This window comes from Manis pentadactyla, chromosome 10 (genome assembly GCF_030020395.1).
Source record: "Manis pentadactyla isolate mManPen7 chromosome 10, mManPen7.hap1, whole genome shotgun sequence".
NCBI lineage: Eukaryota > Metazoa > Chordata > Mammalia > Pholidota > Manidae > Manis > Manis pentadactyla.
Genome location: NC_080028.1, coordinates 115164995 through 115183382, shown reverse-complemented (window position 1 = coordinate 115183382; position 18388 = coordinate 115164995). Strand labels below are relative to the sequence as shown.

Genomic DNA, 18388 nt, shown 5'->3' with positions numbered 1-18388 from the left:
CACAGAGTCAGGGAGTGCAGCCCACACAGGTGAGCGTCACTGCAGGCAGTGAGCCACAGGTTCCCCCCAAGCTCTAGAAAAGGCCTGCATCCCAGCATCCACAGGGCGGCAGGGCTTCCCGTTTGCCTTATGAACTAGCATTCAGTGTGCTCCTCCTCCAGGTCAGACACTTTACATGGAGTTTTAGAAGTATTATCTCATTTAACCCACAAGCAGTCCTCTGCGAGGAAGACACTATTATCTTCAGTGTGCATATGAAGAAATTGATGCCAGAGAGGTGGAGCAGCTTCCCAAGGTCACACAGCTAGTAAAGCCAGCATCTGAAACCACGTTAAGTACTGAACCTCTCTGTCTGACATCTACAAACATATACTACCACCTACAAACATACACTACATTGGTTTTTGCTCCTATTTACTTCATTATTTATCATTACTATTTTATTATTCATTCCTGTATGTGCCCCACAAAAGGCCAGAGAACTTAACTTGACCTAGGACTTGTGTGTGTGTGTGTGTGTTTCAAAAGGTGTTCTATTTTACTCATAAAAGCAATAAAATAGACATTTGGACACAATTAGGTGTTCTGAGAGTATAAACCTCAGCAATAAAACTGCCATTCTGATTGTGATTGGAAGATTCCTTAATGAGGTGGAATAGTTAAGTGTGTATGTGTGTGTGGGTCTGAGACCCTGAACAATAAAATATCCTGAACTGGTAGTATGTGTGCTGGTCAGAACTCACCCTGATGCTTCCTCATGTCCCTCGCTGGTACAGTGCCCCGTAAGCAACTCCGAGGGCTTCACCAGCAAGACGCCTGTTACAGCTTAAATTGTGTTCTCCCCTAAAAGACATATTAGAGTCCTAACCCCTAGTACCTGAGAGAGTGACCTCATGTCAAGGTAGGGTCTTTACAGAGATAATTAAGTTCCAATGGGACCATTAGGGTGGGCCCTAATCCAGGGTGACCAGTGTCCTTATCAGAAGGAGAAACCTGGACACAGTCACACAGAAAGAGAATGCCATGTGAAGAGAATGCAATGTCAGGCGACACTTTGACCAGGGCACACCAAGGTTGCCTGCCAAGCGCCAAGAGCCAGGGGACATAACGGAACTGACTCTTCCTCAGGGACCTCAGGAGAAACCAGCCCTGCTCACCCCTCAACTTCAGACATCGAGCTCCAGAACTGGAAGACAATAAATTCAGGTTTCTATGCTACTGGCCTGTGGTTCTTACAGCAGCCCCGCAAACCGAATGTACCCCCTTCCAAACACTGAAAAGAAACATGGCCACAGTAGCAAGTAAGAAACCATATTTCTAGTCTACAGTGCATGTATCCCTAGGAAACGCCTCTTAGTTTGTAAAGCTCACTTCTCACCTCAGGGCAACAGCAGAACACAACCTCTCCCTGTGAGAGGGAATTTAGAAGCAAAAGAGCCTCATGATTCCCTATGAAGGAAGCCTTTGCACCATCAGTCTGTGATGACCTGATCTCTGGTTTGCAGGGCTCAGTATATTTATCATCACTAAGTATATTTTTCATCAGTTATCAAGAGTGTAATATATCTAGGTGAGTTTAAAAACTTTAGATGGCTACTACAGATAATTCTCTGGTAGTAATTCTCCCACAAAAAATATTCTATAATCTAGAATATCAGTTAGACAGATACACAGACTGGCAGAAGGCACTGACCTCGTGTTATAAAGGGAAGGAAATTTGCTGGAGATACAAATGCAACATGGGCTTCTCTGACTGTGTCACAGGGAGATCACTACTCTTGAAAACAGTATTTTTCCTACAAAGTCATTATCACATGGATTTGTTTCAAATGTTTATTTTCTTCACTGCTGGCTGTTCATTAGTCACAGTTTCTCTAAGTAGCAAGATTTTGCATCTTTGATAATAAAAATAGGATCAGTTACATTAAAAAGAACCACTCTTCTAAAAAAAAACTTGTGCAAACAAAAACTTAGTGACTATCCCTGGTACCTACGAATTATAAGCTTCACAGCATTTGACATAAATCACATGATCCAATCTTCCCACATAAGCCTAAAATGACTTAATATTCTCCTGGTTCTATCTATACAAAACCCTTCAAAAATATGAATGAGCCAGCAAGCCATGGTTGGATAATTTAAAAGTGGACAAACTACAGCCTGTTATCTTAGGAACTGATTTACTGTATAATTCACAGAAAGTGGAAAATAAAGGTACTGAGGTATGTTTTTACATATGCTTTTGACATGACTTTAATTTTTTTGTCTGCGTAGACCTTACATTACACAGCAACCAATATATATTATGACACTTAAAGAAAAAAATTAGTCAGTGCTTTCTAAGAGACCACAGTCACAGTCATTCCTATGGGAAATTCAGCCAGACTATTTAACAAGGAAGCCTATTCTTCTGAAGTAAAGAATGATTGATTTATTAGACCACAAAAATATAAGGATTACCTTTGTGAGTAAAACAATAAATGAGAAAACAGCCCCCCACCCTATTATTGAAATCACTAGCAACACCTAACCTCACAATAGCCCCTGGGCTCTATGGGAAATATTTCACCAAATTATTTTCCGATGCTATGAATAAAAACTCCATAATCATTTGAAGAATATCCATAAGTTTATTAAAAATGGCAATCAGTGTTACATAAAACAAGGCAGGGAAGACAATGAACATATAAAGGATGAACAGTAGGGTATGAACAGTTTAAGTTTGAAAAACTAGTGTTTCAGTTTCTCTGTTCACATAAACTTATAGCATAACCAACATTTAAACTTGTATTATACAGATACAGCTTTAATAATATTTTATTACAGCTAACTTTTATTTTGAGATTACATCTACTCATATGATGATTTAAATAGAGTTTCACAGAAACATGAGGAAGGAATTTTTACATCCCCATTTTACAGGCAAGAAAACAGGCCAAGGAGTTGAAAAACCTGTCTGTGGCTATAAGCAGTAGCTAGGGAGTTGCAGGAGCCGCACCAGCCTCCCAGACTCCGGAGATGACCCGCTCTTGGTCTTTGGACGACTCTGCTTCTTAGCAGAACTGGCCTGGGAAGCAAGGGGCGTGGGCAGAAGTTTCAACCAAGGTTCAGCCAAAGAGGCTGCTGAGGAGACCCTCACAACCTCAGAAGGAAATGCTGAACCTGCTCCTTGGGGGGCCCTGTAGGCTGGCATGGCTGTGAGCACCTGAACACCCCCCTGCGGCAGCCTCAGCATCAGCGCCAGGGAGGACTCCCTGAGGTCAGCCAGGGAACCTCTGCTCCAGCGCAGAAGGCCACAGGGCAGGGTTCCTCCCATGCCTTCAAAACAAGATCTCTGACGATCAAAAAGAATGCATATTCTTGGTTAATAAAGGAATTTAGCTACATTAAAGGTATTATGGTAGAGTGGGAGGGGTTACAGGAAATGTTAATAAATAAATTCAACATACATCTATACAGCTGCATTTATTAAGCACCCACTAGATGCTAAACATTGTATAAAACCACTTCCAAATACACTGTCCAATACAGGGAACTTTTTTTCCAGTGATTTCTTTGTGCCAGGTACTATGATGGACAGTTAACGAATACAAATACTGAGGTTCTCAGAGGTTACTCATATTCAGCAAGATCACAGGGCTACTAAAGAAGCACAGGATCTAAACACAAGCCTGTTTGATTTCATCACACTACTGTGCCGTCCTAGAGGAACACAGTGACCATCTGGGACATGGAATGGCTCTGCCAGATGGGGAGACTTCAATTATCCCAGGCACTTCCTATCCCATTGGCTCTAAATCATGAAATGGTCATGTTTTTCAAATAATACTGCACTATTCAAATATACTGCATAACATGGTCCTATTAAAGGAGAAAAATGAAAGTGAAATCATATGGTTAATATATACTCAAAATTGAACACAAATAGAAGATTTATCACTATGCCCTCACAATATTGTTGGCCTTATCAACTAAATCAACTTATCAACTTCCAAACTTCTTTGCCACTTACTATTTTTAAGTCTACACTCCAGTACTTGCACAGATTACAAATATAACTTCTTCCACAGATAACAAATAGAATTCTGTTTTAGAATATATAGGATTATGCCTAACTTCAGAAAGCTACATTAAATTTTGCATCTCTCTTAGTACTCTATTAAATATACTATGCTGAATTTTTTTTTTCCCTAAACGATCTCCCCTAAGAAAGTTATTCTTAGACCAATGACTTAAATTAAACTACTGGGACAGGCTGAAGTTATTCTTACCAATTCTTTTCACAAAAAGATAAAGGGAGACTGCTGAGATAAAATGTACGTAAAAGAACAGAAATAATTAGTCTTATATGTGTTAGGGTAAATTCCACTAGCTTTCCCTGAAAATTTTGCACTCCTAAAATCAGAATTCAAAGGCTTCAATTTACCACCAGAGCTTCCAGCTGGTGTCAGTCTATTATAAAATTTATTTTTTTTACAGCAAATAAAACCATTCTTCAGCCTTGTTTCAAGATGCCTTAGTAACCAGGGCTATTCCCCACCGCCACCCCTATCCCCCAACCCAGTGCTCAGTGCTTTCACTGAAATACAGGGCTGCAAAGAATTTGGCCAGGTCACCCTGGCTACAAACACCCACTCCTCCCAACAAAACTTTCCCCCACCCCACCCCACCTTATTAAAATCCCACAGCTCAAAAGGCCCTTAGGAGGCTTCTCATTTATCTCAGATGCACACACTGAGTGTCTTCCACGGCTGGCACATCTTTTTACCCCTGAAAGGCCAAAATCGCTGACAACACATAAACCTACATCTACTACACAACAGGGGAAAGCAGGGGAAATTATCTCATCATGCTTCCGACTGTAAACCTATGGACACCAACATTCATCTAAAGTAACCCAATTACAACCTCTCAGATACCAATACTAGGCTCAAAGCAGTACCAGGATATCAGGATGTCACAAGAGTTTTCTACAGTTAGAGTTTATGGAATGAACAGGTGGCCTCACCATATCATTTTCTCAACTTCTGGTTCAAAAGCTTCATTAACGAACTACTTCACTAAGCCTCACATTGCTTAGGATCCTAGGTTCTTTTCTGTATTTTCCAAAAGTTTTCTAACAGCATCTCTGCTACCTTTTCTCAAGCATTTACTACAAGACAGAGACTGTTACCGGGAGTTTTATGTGAATATTCACAGGAGCAGTGATTACTGTCCCCGCCTTTTTTTTTTTTTTTTTTCAGATGGAAGAAATTGAAACAGTAAGTAACATGCCTTAAGTCAGTCAATAAGGCAAGTCTCCCTGGCTTCCCACACTAATCTCTTAACAGACATCCCTGCAGGAGGTGGTTAAACTTACCTTCTCCAATTGGACTATCATATATTACAGTAACTACGGTATTGTTTCCATGTGTTTATAACAGAAGCCTTTATAAAAGAACGGTGTACAAATATCTTTTTGACCTAACACAGAATAAGATGCTTGTACTGAAAGTACAGAACAGCAAAAATGTCACTAAGAATATATACCACTTCTTTCCCCCGACAGAAACCGTTCTTGTGTATGAGAGGGGAGATACAGTGGAAGAGGGGAAATGGGCATCATTTATACCTTTCAAGAGCAAAAGAGGAGAGTCAAAGCTCAGTGACAAGCAGTAAAAAGACAGGAGGTAAAGGCTAAAAGGAGGAGTTAGAAAGGAGGAGCAGGCCCCGGGGTCAGCACTAGCCCAACAAATTGCAGGCCTGTGCCCTGTCCCACATGCTGGCAGAGGGCAGCGCTGCCCCAGGACCAAGTCACGTGTGCCCTCTTCTCACGCATCAACAGACTCTGTGCAAATAAGTGAATAGCTGCAAGGGAGTGACTACGACACCATGGAGCCCTCAAATTGTAAAGAAGGTTTTCTAAAAGAAAGCTGAGAATCAAATATGTGAAGTTTACATTGTGGGTACAAAGCAGCTGATGCTGAAAAACGTCCGTAGGGATCAAGGAAGCATAAAAGTTAAGTCATTTTCCCAAGTCTCATATACAGTAGATAAGCCCATTAAGAACATTGTAAGCTATGCTAATTGGTTCAGGGGTTATATTTCTCTTTTGTTTGTTCCCACTGAGCCTTCACACGCTGCAGTGAATCAGGGAGAAAGACAGTATAATAAATCTATCAGAAACAAAACAGCACTAGACTTTGAAAGATGCTAATGAGCCCCAGGGTTCCAACTTGAAAAAACTCCCATTCCCACCCCCACACCATATACTAACTCCTAAGTCATTTCCAACCTGCATAGGAAGGAGGCATGTAGATTTTTCGAATCTTCACACTGCTAATTCCTCATTGACGTTAATACTTTCAAAGGGAAATTAAGTATCATTTGAGATATAACACTAGTTTAGTCATTTAGAATGAAAGCATGCTCTTCTGTACGTAAAATATTAGGAATAAATTGGACTTGTATCATTTCATTGGAAAACTCAGGTAATATTAATAATGTTTTTTAGAGGCTATTATTTTCAAACTAAACCTGGCCCTAAACTTAGAGCTGAAGATGTGTTTTAATTTTACCAAAAAAAAAAAAAAAGACTGAGTCATTCTTTTATTGTCTTGAGATAAAGATTAAATGAAGAACTACACAAAATACAAAATCCTTTACAAAGGTTATATGCTATTTTGAGGGCTTAAAAACCTAAAACTTAGCAGGTGAAAGAGAAAGGGTCCTGAAAAAGAAAATAACGTTCTATGCTATCCCTTGCATCACCAACAGCTAGGTTTCTGTAAATACTCTGCTAAAATAAAGATAAAAATACAGCACACTTCAGGAAATCACAAAGGAATTACACTGACTGCACTATAATTATACAACATACACTAATTTCATTTGGCAAAAATTAACCATGTTTTGTGGTCTGATTTAGATATTCAGCACATCTTAATTTCTCATAATTAAATATGGATTGTGCACCATACTATATGGAAATTTATGTCTTTATAATTCAAAGATGAAGATGATAATATTCATCTCCTAACCTGTCTATCACGTGAAGAGAACATGTGAAGTAATCCTGAGGGGAGGTGAGAGAACAGGGAGTGATGGCTTGCTGGGGACAGAGTCTTCTCCGGGGGTGCTGAGAGGACTGGGAACTAGACAGACAGACAGAGGTGATCTTGCTCAACACTGTGAATGTACTAAATGCCCCTGAATTGCACATGTTCAAATGGCTAACTTTATGTTATGTGAATTTCACATCAAAAAATTACAGTATTGAACTCTGATAGAACATATGATAAATGTTTCAAACAGAATATCTCACTCAGTATTACCACGATGCTAACTAACAACATTATCCCTATTTTTAGATTAGAAAATCCAAGCTAAAAGTGGACTCACATCTAGTGGACAAGAGATTCTAAATCATGCCCGTTCACACTCTTTCCACTATACTCTGTGGCCCCCTGCATCTGTGGGAATTCACCAAGCCCTGCGGGCTGGGAGAACACCCTTGGTAGTCAGAATAACTCAGAATAGTTCAGCAAAACACAGGGCATGGGAGTATACCTCATGTTCTGAAAATGACAAATCTAGAAGTGTAACATTTGGGGCAAATGGGTGAAGACAAAGCTCAGAGTAGTGGCTACTGAGGCAGAGCCCTGTCTGAGGCTCAACACGCCAGGTAAGGGTATGCACTTTGTCCCATGCCTGTGGCAATTGTTCCCAAACTGTGGAATGTATCAGAATCACTGCAAGGCATCCTAAAACACACATTCTTGATTCACCTGGGCTAGGTGAGATCTGATAATTTGCATTTCTAATTAGTTCCCAGGAATGTCATGCTCCTGATCTAGTAACCATAATTTAAGAACTTCTGGCCTATAGAGTAACTGGAGATTTTAAGCATGTAAGCAATATGATTTTATAAATATATAGATTTTTAAGATTTATTTAACATTTTACTGAATACTGCTGACAGGGCATAGACAAGAGGTTACTACAATGTCCAAAGTAAAAAACATACTCATGACCTAGAGCTTTACTGGTGAAAAATAAAACACTTAGCCATGTGAAATGTGAAGATCAAGAATTGGGATGACCTCACATTAGAACAGACTTCTTAATGAAGTGTCTAGTTAGAGGGGAAAGAATAGCCAAAGATGAGATACACTCTCTAAAATAAATCACAAAGCAAATGGTTAAGATGGGCACCTACTCTCAGAAATAAGAATCAGACACACTAGGGAGTAGGCTCCTTACATGGAAAGTGGTAAAAAGCTTTTCTTCTTGATAAACACCACCTTCAGCAGGGAAGGATTTAGCAAACTCATTGCAAGGTGACTTTTCTAGGGCTACGGTTTCTCTACAGTAGAGGCACGTTTCTCCTCCTAAAAGTGCTTTCTAATTAGAAAAATCTAATACTGGGTTAGCTTCGTTCACTGAATATTGCTAAATCTGGAAGAGTATCATATTATTGAATTTAAAACATAGATTCTTGAGTAGGTTCCCTCTGACCCACAAAGGGCAGAGGCAAAATACACTCAACATGGCATGTTTATTGGACTGGATTTACAGACTTTAGATGGGAGCACCTGGTCTTAGAGCACAGAAGCCAAGAGCAGATGTTAAACCCCACCCATATTACCTGAGTGGCACGGAAGACCTCATTCCCCCAGCTCTCCTAAACAGAGACTAAGCAGCAGCACTAAACCACCCCAGCAATTACCACATTTTGTTCCAAATACATTAAGAAAGGTAAAAGGCAGGGAGGGAAGAAAAGAAAGAGTTTTTTCAAATATTTTGAATCAGCCCAGCAATTTACTTCTCCCCAGAAAGATCAGCATCCCCTTCTTATAAAGGGACTTCATAAGGGGCAGTGGGGGAAAGTGCTAGCAAATGATATTTCCAAACCAAAGCAAAACAAACTAATGATATTAGGGAAACTTCCACTCTTGAGTCTCAAACATGGACAGGAAACCACGGCCAGAGAGAGAGAAACCAACTCCTGCTGGCCAGCCCATTCCCCCTGCCCCCATTCGGACAATGGCTGAAGAGAGGCATCAGACAGCACAGGCTCTGACCCCAACAGTATGACCCTGGGTGGTTTACTCATCTCTTCGGAGCAGGTTCCTCCTCTGTAAAATGAAGGGTATTATACTTGCCTTGCCTGCTCTACAGGTTAAATGTGAAAAGCAAATCCAATAGAATACAGAAATGAAGTCGAAAGCATAAGGTATCACAAACTCCTATTCTTTCTATTCCTATCATGATCTTACGAGACTCAAGGTTACATTCAAAGAAGAGAAGATGAATCAAATGCCCATCAGTCAGGATTCTTCCTATGGTATTACCTGCACACATCTTCAGATCCCTTGGCTTCATGCGTCACTGCTGCTTCTCCAGCGGTGAGCAAGCACCAGAGTCCTTTGCATATCCCAGTAGAGAGCCTGACTCAGTCTATATTTCAACAGAATTTTAACTCAGGCATGGCATTTTACTTCAAGTCAATATTGCTTATACTTTTTGGAAAGATAAACTTTGTCTAATGAATCTGTTCGCTGTGCATGTTGCTAATACCATTAGTTCATCATAGTCCTATTTACTTACAGAGGCCACATGTCTACTTATTTTTAATGCCATTATAGCATATTTAATCTTATTCCTCCCTCCCTCTTTATTAACAACTTCTGGAATTCAGCATACACACATACATCACCCACAGGTTACAGTCCTTTTTCTCTGATTCTGTTTTGGAGGATCACCAACTGATTACTAGGCAAAGACCCACTTCGTATACCTGCCATTCACAATACTAGAAAACCCATTAAACTTTGTTTATCCCATGTTTCAGTGGTTGGTTTCACAAAGACAAGAATCTGGTGACATTAGGAAAACATTTGGCAAATGGGAAATGTCTTATCACCTGAAAGGAACATCCCTCAGTGACTTAAGCACATCCAGTGACAGGCAGAAATATGGGACAGCCTTTGGTTTAAAGTCAATTCAGAAATTCTAGGTTCCGAACAAAAGAAAAACTGCATGGGTTTAGAACTTCAGAACACTAGGAAAAGGTGACACAGAACCCCAGAGCACTTAATGCTTATGGTGAGTGCGAGGAAATGTAAAGGACATAATCATAACATACATTTTCCAGAGACACTAAAGTGCTAGGTGGAAAAAATGGGGACATTAAGTTCTGGAACATGAAAAAGTCTGCATGGGCTGAGCAGGAGAGAAAGCAAACTAAACTAGGAATTTTTTTTTTTCTCATCATACTAAGAAGACTGCAACTAAACAAATTATCAAAAGGGTGAAGCGACAAATGCAAAATACAAAGGAGCATGTTAGAAGGGGATCTAATGGCAAGGGGCCTGAAGGAATGGGAGCATGTCACAAAAATCAGCACCGCCAATACCCCACCCAACACCACTGCTGTTCCTAGCTTATCAAACACAGCTAAGTAAAAAAAAAAAACCACTTGTAAGCATGATAATTGATCCTCGGCAAGCATGTTGTTTTGCCAGTAGTTACAGGTAGTGCCATAATGTAAGAATTTTGAATATTTCTATTGAATTTGTAGGAGAATGCTTACTTCCTTTATTCCAGTATCTATATAAAGGGTCAGAGATAGCACACTTGTGTTATCTCTGTACTTGAATAATATTGATACAATAACCTCCTCAAAATAAAAAAACTTTACTCACAAGATGTTTCCAAAATGTTTCATGTTAATATAATAATAGAATTTTTTTATCAAATTACATGTAAATACAGAGGCAAATCTGACTTTTTTTCTTTTTTAAGAAAATCCATCACGGACTTTTTGTAAATCAATCATTGAAATGCTGTTGGGACACTGGAAAATCTATTTGTGTCTCACACCAAAATGGCATTTGTGGGAAGCACATATTATTTTCTTAAAATAGGACACATACTATCGGGACAGAGTATGGAAACAAAAATTTAGCCCACTGTTGGTCTATGACATTTAACTTCCAATATCTGTTAATCAACTAAGAGAATTACGTCAATATAAATCTCTGTCAATATGATAAAATGAATTAGGTCAAAGATAATTGTAAGGGATAAAGACTCTAAGAAGCAAATCTAGCAAGAAACAGTCTGGGAAGTTTTAGCAAATACTAACACTACAGGGAAAAACATAAATTCATTTACATATAGATGGGTTCTGTATTATTTGAACCCTTTCAAAGTAAAATCTAAACAACATTATAAACAATTCCTTAATAGTATCTCCTTTCCAATTCAGAGAGAGTTAAAACGGCAAACAAGCTATTACACATAAAATGGAAATTCCGTTCAGAAAGTAAGTCCAATGACATTTTATAAACAATATCCCTCAGCCATCTCATTCTCCTCACACCTTCTAAAATTAACTCTGGTAGGAAAAAAAAAAACCAGAAATACAGAAAATGATAAAAAACAGTTTTGCTTAGTAGGTAGTGCAAATATAAATACAAAAAAGATATTTACCAGTTTCAGTTGGGTATGATCACTAAAATGAACAATCCCGCTGTCCAAACAACACATCTGTTAGAAAGAAACCACCTGATGAAGCTCACTGAGCCAGCAAAACAATGCTAGAGCCAAACCTAAACTGTGCTGTTCTACAGGCTTCTACAGCATGATAAAGGCAGGTAAAACATACTGAGCACTTTTCATTCTCTCCAGCTTGTAATGAGAAAATAGGTGTGCATGAAGAATTCATTTTTAAATGCTGTATACCTAAATCCACTACAGTGTAATGTTAGTGTAAAAATGGTCTTAGAAGAAAAACATCTACAACAAGATCCCTTGGAGCTGAGGTTGTTCCTATTCCCGAGTTACTTGCAGAGACTGAGGAAAATTTCTCAGGAAGAGCTCTAAGGGCCTCCAACACTTCATTCAAGGACCTGAGACCCAGTCACTGCTGGGGACAAAGGAAGAGGTGTGCTAACCAATAGTCTGATAAAGGGATTCCCAATATATGAGAGTTTTCAAAGTCAACATTTAAACGCTAACTCATCAGTGCTCCTTCAAAATAATGGCAGATGCTCATTTTCTTCCCCCAAAACTTAACCAAAGATGTATTTCCCTACCAGAAATACCAGCTGGCAAAAGTAATTTCCAAAGTCTGATTTTGAGAAAATTAATTCGGTACAACTGATCCCTGGGTGAACATGAATTAAATGACTACAATAAAATGAATAAAATAATTACCACTTCTGAATTGTGAGAGCCACTACAATTTACTGGGAAATATATAATGTACTATAGCCTGTGACATCTTTCCCTTACTGCCTTATGCTGGTATTTAAATTGGATTGGGGGAGATAATTTACCTTTCCAAGTATGTATGTCCTGATTTCTTGACAAGTTGTAATTCCTTTGAAGAAGGAAGGCAGAAGGCTAGAGGTTTCTTTGTATTTTTTCTAACACTTTTTGCATACATGTAAATTGATACATATTGGATGGTCTGATTCGTCGCTTCTCAATGGAAAGGAAACCTCAGCAAACAAATCTCAGGAAGATCAGGAAAAGAAAAAGACGTCAGCAGAACAACCATCGGGTGATCGGGGCAGCTGATCTTTCTGTATGGCTCTACAGGCACAATATTAAGACCACTTAAAGACAGTAGTTCGCTGCAGTGACCAAAACTTAGGAAAAAAATCTAAAAATCAGACAGGATGCAAACCACCGCAGCCTTGCCTCACTCAGAATTTTAATGTTACTTAAAGTGAGACAGGGACATAAACTCCCACCCAGGGGCTTCCAGCTAGCAAACACATCCCAAACATCTGCAGGAATGAATCAAATCTGCTGTCAGCCCTGATTCCTGATCTGCAGATTCACAGAGACTAGATCACCCTGAAGTCACAATAGCAACCAAGCTTCAGGTCCGTCAGTGAGGTTCAATGGTGAGACTGTCTTTTTTTCTTCAATGTCACTACTAAATTTAAGGCTCTGGAGATATTAGGGTGAATGTGGTAATAAACCATTCTTTCATTGCTGCCCTATATTATAAAGTCTGCCTAAATTTTGCAGCCCAGCAGTACAGACATAGATGTATGTAGGTATGTATACATACACAAACACACATGTATGTAACCACTACAAGTGTCTCTCTTATAAAAACAAATTCTGCATCTGAGAACAAACTCTCCTCTATCTGGAAAGAATGAGGAAAATCAGGGAGATAGAGAGAAGGAACAGTCCTTATGGTAATTCTCTCCATAAAGAAAACAACCAGCAGTAAGTTTTTGACAGTTTTCGATGACTGGCAAATTAATATTTTTTTTTAATTCCATCAATGGGAAAACCATGTAGGAAATGATATTGATAAGGACAAAAATCAATAGATTTTTCTCAATAAAGGGATTAATGAAATATAAGTAGTGACATTTCCAGATACCGGAAAGATTCCTCCAATTATTTTTTAAAATACATGATATTTTTCAATTGTGTAGGGAAATTCAATTGTATGTGGGGACCCACAAGGGGACAGAGGAGAAACTCTCACCCAAATAGTCTTTTCTTGCAAAATGTCTTTCATTTGAAAACAAACAGCTTTACTGCCAGTGACTCACTAAACCAAATACCATACACACGATACCAAAAAAAAGAGTGTTAAATTCTCACATCCCAGTGCAGAAGAACATGCTCTCGGTTGTTTATTGTTTTTTTTCATTTTTTGGTTTTTTTGTTTTAGACTAAAAAGTGAAATCGTTAACAAGAGAAAGAACAAGAGGCTCAGGATTAAGCACAGGTTAAGGAAATTCCTTTTCCAGCAGTTGTTTCCCAATTCTGACAAAAATCAAAGCAAAATGAAGTTTTCCTTCTATGTCTTTCTGTCTAATGATTTAGCATTTAAGAAACTCCAGCAACTTCAGACCCTAAGGAGAGCTTGCAAAGTGAACCTGAGACCCTTCCCATTGACCTGCACCTTAATGAATCTTACATCACTGTATCTCTACGAGAAGCAAAACCACAATGAAGGTAGGCAAATCCCATCTGTGCAGGTCATAGCCTTCAATTATTATTCACTTATTACTGCCCAATGGCAACTGAAGAAAAAAAAAGTCATAAAAATTATAACCTAGGCTATTTTCCAAAATATCTAAAGGGACTGGGAAGGGTACATATGCATAAATGTGCACGCACACACACACACACATACACATACACACATCAAGGACAGTAGGAAAGCTGCAGGGCAGAACTCTGTAATAAAGCTGATATTCTTCACTAAAGAAATTAATATGCTGTTAACTCCAGCTGAATATATCCAGGAAAATTAAAAACGAAAACACCAAAAACCAAAACGGAATTACCGCGACAAAATGCTAACCCCACGTTTCCTAACCACTTTCAGACTTCCAGATGGAAGTTAAAAGTCAGCCAGCCCTGGCCTACAGCTGGTAGGAGAAAAGAGGAGAGGCAGCCTTAGGTCGGGGAGGAAAGACAAAGGTTAGAGTGCTGTTCCCTTAAACATCCACAACGTTCACCTAGCCATTGGCCATAAAGAGATGGTGGCACAGGGTAAAACTGAGGCCCTCTATTAATTCTGACAGGTAGGAGGAAAAACCATTTTTATCAAGCCTGGGGAACACAGCAATACATCAGAACTGACACTCAAATGCACCAAGGGGATGTGGTCAACAATGACCTATCATGTCAACTTCATGTACCCTTTTCATTTTCTAGATATGCAGACCCTCCTGCAACAGATCCCATCTTCTCCACGATACAATCTCCTAGCTTATGCCTTTAAAGGGGGATTTCACAGGAGGAAGGTTGATACAAGATAATCAATGAGGGTATGGGAGAAATATACTGTGCTTTTATTTTAGTTTTCATTTTTATAGGCTTGTAAAATACAAAATATACTATTATAGTATTACATATGTATGTTTTAAAAATATTCATATAGTATACATGTGCTGTCAATTTTTTTGGAATGATAGGATGAATTGGCCAAGAAAAAAAAAAGGAGGGGGTAGGGAGAATACCTACCCAGCATACTGGCAGGCCTACGCTACACATTGTGTCATGACAAATACGGCTGTAATCACAACGCTCCTCACCCTTGTATGTCCCACTCGACAGCTGCAGAGTACTGTTATAGGCACTATCACATTTTGACTTATCATAACCCTGGGACATAACCAGTAGAGAGGGACACAAGCCCAGTTCTTAAAAGCTAAGGGAAGACCCGTCTGAGCTGGCTTGCTGCTTCGGTGCCCCTCCCCAGCCTGCTTCCTTTCTTTTGCAGCAGACACTTGTATTCTTGAGACAAAAATCACCCCATTGAAGATCCTTCAGGTGGTGGAGAAAACCAGGAAGATGCACTCTTCATGAAATGCCCACTTGGCAGAGGGCCATTTTCCCTCAGATTTTCATAACCACATGACCATTCTTCCAGCCAGACTAAAAACCCAAATGAAATCATAAGTGCCAGTCCCCCACTTAGAAGAATGTGAATTTAGGTACAGAAGAAAAATCAGTGACCCACTAAAGAAAAATCAGCAATCAGAATTCTACAGGTGGGACACAGTTCTACACATATTTTAGTGTCAGATCAATACCAACAAAAAGGTCTGCCTTCATCCTTCCTCATTTGAAGAGACAGGACTGAGGGGCAAGAGACAAGGGAGGATCTTTAAATTGGCCTTTGGATCACTCAGAGAGTCTGTCTTTCTGTCTTTCTCACACACACACACTGGTATTCCCAACTTTTTCTAGGAAGAGCTACAGAAAAAATTTCTTAAAGGCTGAAAACCTACCCAACAATAGGTTTACCTTCCAACATCATGACCTGTTCTAAGGACTTCTATTTACATGACCTGCCTTACTTGATTTTTACTACCTATTAATTTTCCCAAATCCAGGAAGTTACTCAAATCCATTTAGCATCCAAGCTCATTTGCCCTTAATTGAAGCATTTCTAATCAAAAATTCTAATGTTATCCTATTTTCATTGAAAAAGGCATAAACAAGTTTATCAAGCCAAGCAGCCTGTCAACATGAAATTTTCTTATGCCCATGGAAGACCAAATGAAAGCATTTCCCTCCAATAAACACCACATACTCTTTCTGTGCAAAAAGAAACATTCAAAAACTTTTGTCAACTTTATTGTAATAAATATGTCACATTACCAAAATCAGGAATAAAGAGGCTACTTAGAAGTAACTCAAAGGTATTAAGCTTCACACAAGCCTTAAATCTTAACACTTTCAACAGCCATCCACATTGCACGTAATCCAGGAAAAGTAAAGAATATCAGTGTTCACCAGACACAGATTTCTTTCCATTGTCGTCTTTTCTGAGACTGTGTTTCAGTGACTACACCAAACACTGATCTCAAAGGACCTGTTTCAAAATGTGGCTTTGTAATCAGCTCTCCAAAGTGATTGGGATGAGGTCTCCGTGACTTACGCAGACTTCACTTAACACTTCCATAAGATGAGAAAAGCAGAAGGCACTACTGGTCAGAGTCTGTCACACATTTCTGACCCTTCCATTAGCCAAGTACCAGAGGGGCCAGCAGAGCTCTCAGCTGAAATGCAAATAACAAGGTCTATCAAATCGAGCCTACAATAAATTCTGGGACCTATATTTATCAAGGTCAAACATACATCATACACGAGGTCCACAGAATTTTTTACTTTTGTTCAATCAGTTTCATTAAATAACAGATGACCATATTGCAAATAATTCCTAAACTTGGGGTAATTTAACCTGCCCTCTCTTTTTCAGCCATCTTTTATCCAATGTTCACATTGGGAGGGAAAGCTGAGACGATCTATATTTTCAGGACCCAGATTTAAGGATTAAAGCAGATTCCTAAGGAGCATCCAGCCATCCTTAAGCACTAAGGCCCAAAATTCAGTTCTTCACTGTTTACTTATGTTAATGATGTGATTGTTACATATTTCCTAATAGAAATGTTAAGAGGCTTTTCTGGGGACTAGGGGAAAGGGGGGTGTCTTCAATCCTACTAGTTCAATTTAAGACCACCAATGTGGCCTTTGGAGAGGGCCTGCATTCTAAAGCACACAGTTGTAAACTGCAACTGGTTGAAGGCCTAATTAGCATTAAACAGGCCCCAGGAATGAACAGCAAGATGACAAGGGTCACTAAACTAAAGAAGGGGTCAAGCTACCCCAGACAATGCCCAAGGTATTCACGCAGATTAGGGAAGCGCCCAGGCATGCAGGGGATGAGCACCAGCACTAAACCCTCAGTCCTTTCACTTTCCTCCCCTACGGAAAAAAAAAAGAACAAGAAAGAAAGAAAACAAGGGAAGAAAACCAAACGGCCCACTTCTGCAGTGCAGCATGATATGTAATTAGTAATCACTTCTGTTCTGGAGAAACAACAAACAAAAGGCAGCTAAGAACATCGCAATGGCAACCAAGAATTACAGAATACAATCAGCGTCTGTGTTAAGATGGGCAAGGGTTTTCTCCCACAACATCCCAGTACCTCCACCACAAAGAGGAAATCTGTACAACCAACTGCCAACTTGTTGGGGTATTTTTTTTTTTGGTGAAAAAAATAATAAAGAGCAAACTGCACACACAAGCCTATTCAAATGTGACAAAGACACCCTTTCTGAAAATCTACGACAGGGCTGCTGGTCTTAACATTCTTTTGCAATAAAAACCCTTCCTTCTTCAAATTACTACAAGGTAACTACCGATCTCTGGGAAAGTTCAAGAGATGTATTTTCAGCATTTTGAACCCTAATTAACGTTGATCTCATCATCAACCATAATCTTCCCTGTTTCGATTTTTCACTTTTGTTTCAAATCCCTCTTTCACTCATATCCAACTTGAAAAAAGTTTCAGGTACCTTGAATGAGAATAGACTTTACATGAGCAATCAAGTTATTTAAGGTCAGAAAATATTTATAATTGTGAAGGCAAAACTTCTTCAAGATAACTCAAAAGGTAACAGAAGTTCAGAAAACTCAACATAAAATCCAGCATTCATTATTCCAGCCCTACTTTGAAGTTGTCTTTGTAACAGAAACAGATGAGAAAAAACCCTATTGAAAAACTCTATCCCCAACGAGACTGCGACTTAAAAATAAGCGTTGCAACCAGAAAGCCCATTAAGTCTACTTTTAAAGTCTACTTTAAGTTTAATTAAAAAATCCTTCTGATATGTTGAGAAATCAATTATTAAAAAGGAAGGTAAGGTAGAACATTTTTACTTATGTACGTAAGTACATTTTGTGTCCCATGCATTTTCTAAGATTTACCTCTGAAAATACAAATACATTTTTTACCGCAAAACTTCAAATGTTAGGTCAAATTTCTCAATATTTTTTGTTTATATTTCTAGAGACTTTTTAAAAGCACTTTTCCTAACTGTTCTCAGTCATTCCATTTGACTCTTAG

General features: G+C 39.0%; 1 protein-coding gene across 4 annotated transcripts in view; it reads right to left on the bottom strand.

Moving 5' to 3' along the window:
• Positions 1 to 18388, bottom strand: part of TMTC2 (transmembrane O-mannosyltransferase targeting cadherins 2) — a 402329-nt gene that overhangs the window by 286076 nt on the left and 97865 nt on the right. The gene's annotated exons all lie outside the window — the stretch shown is intronic.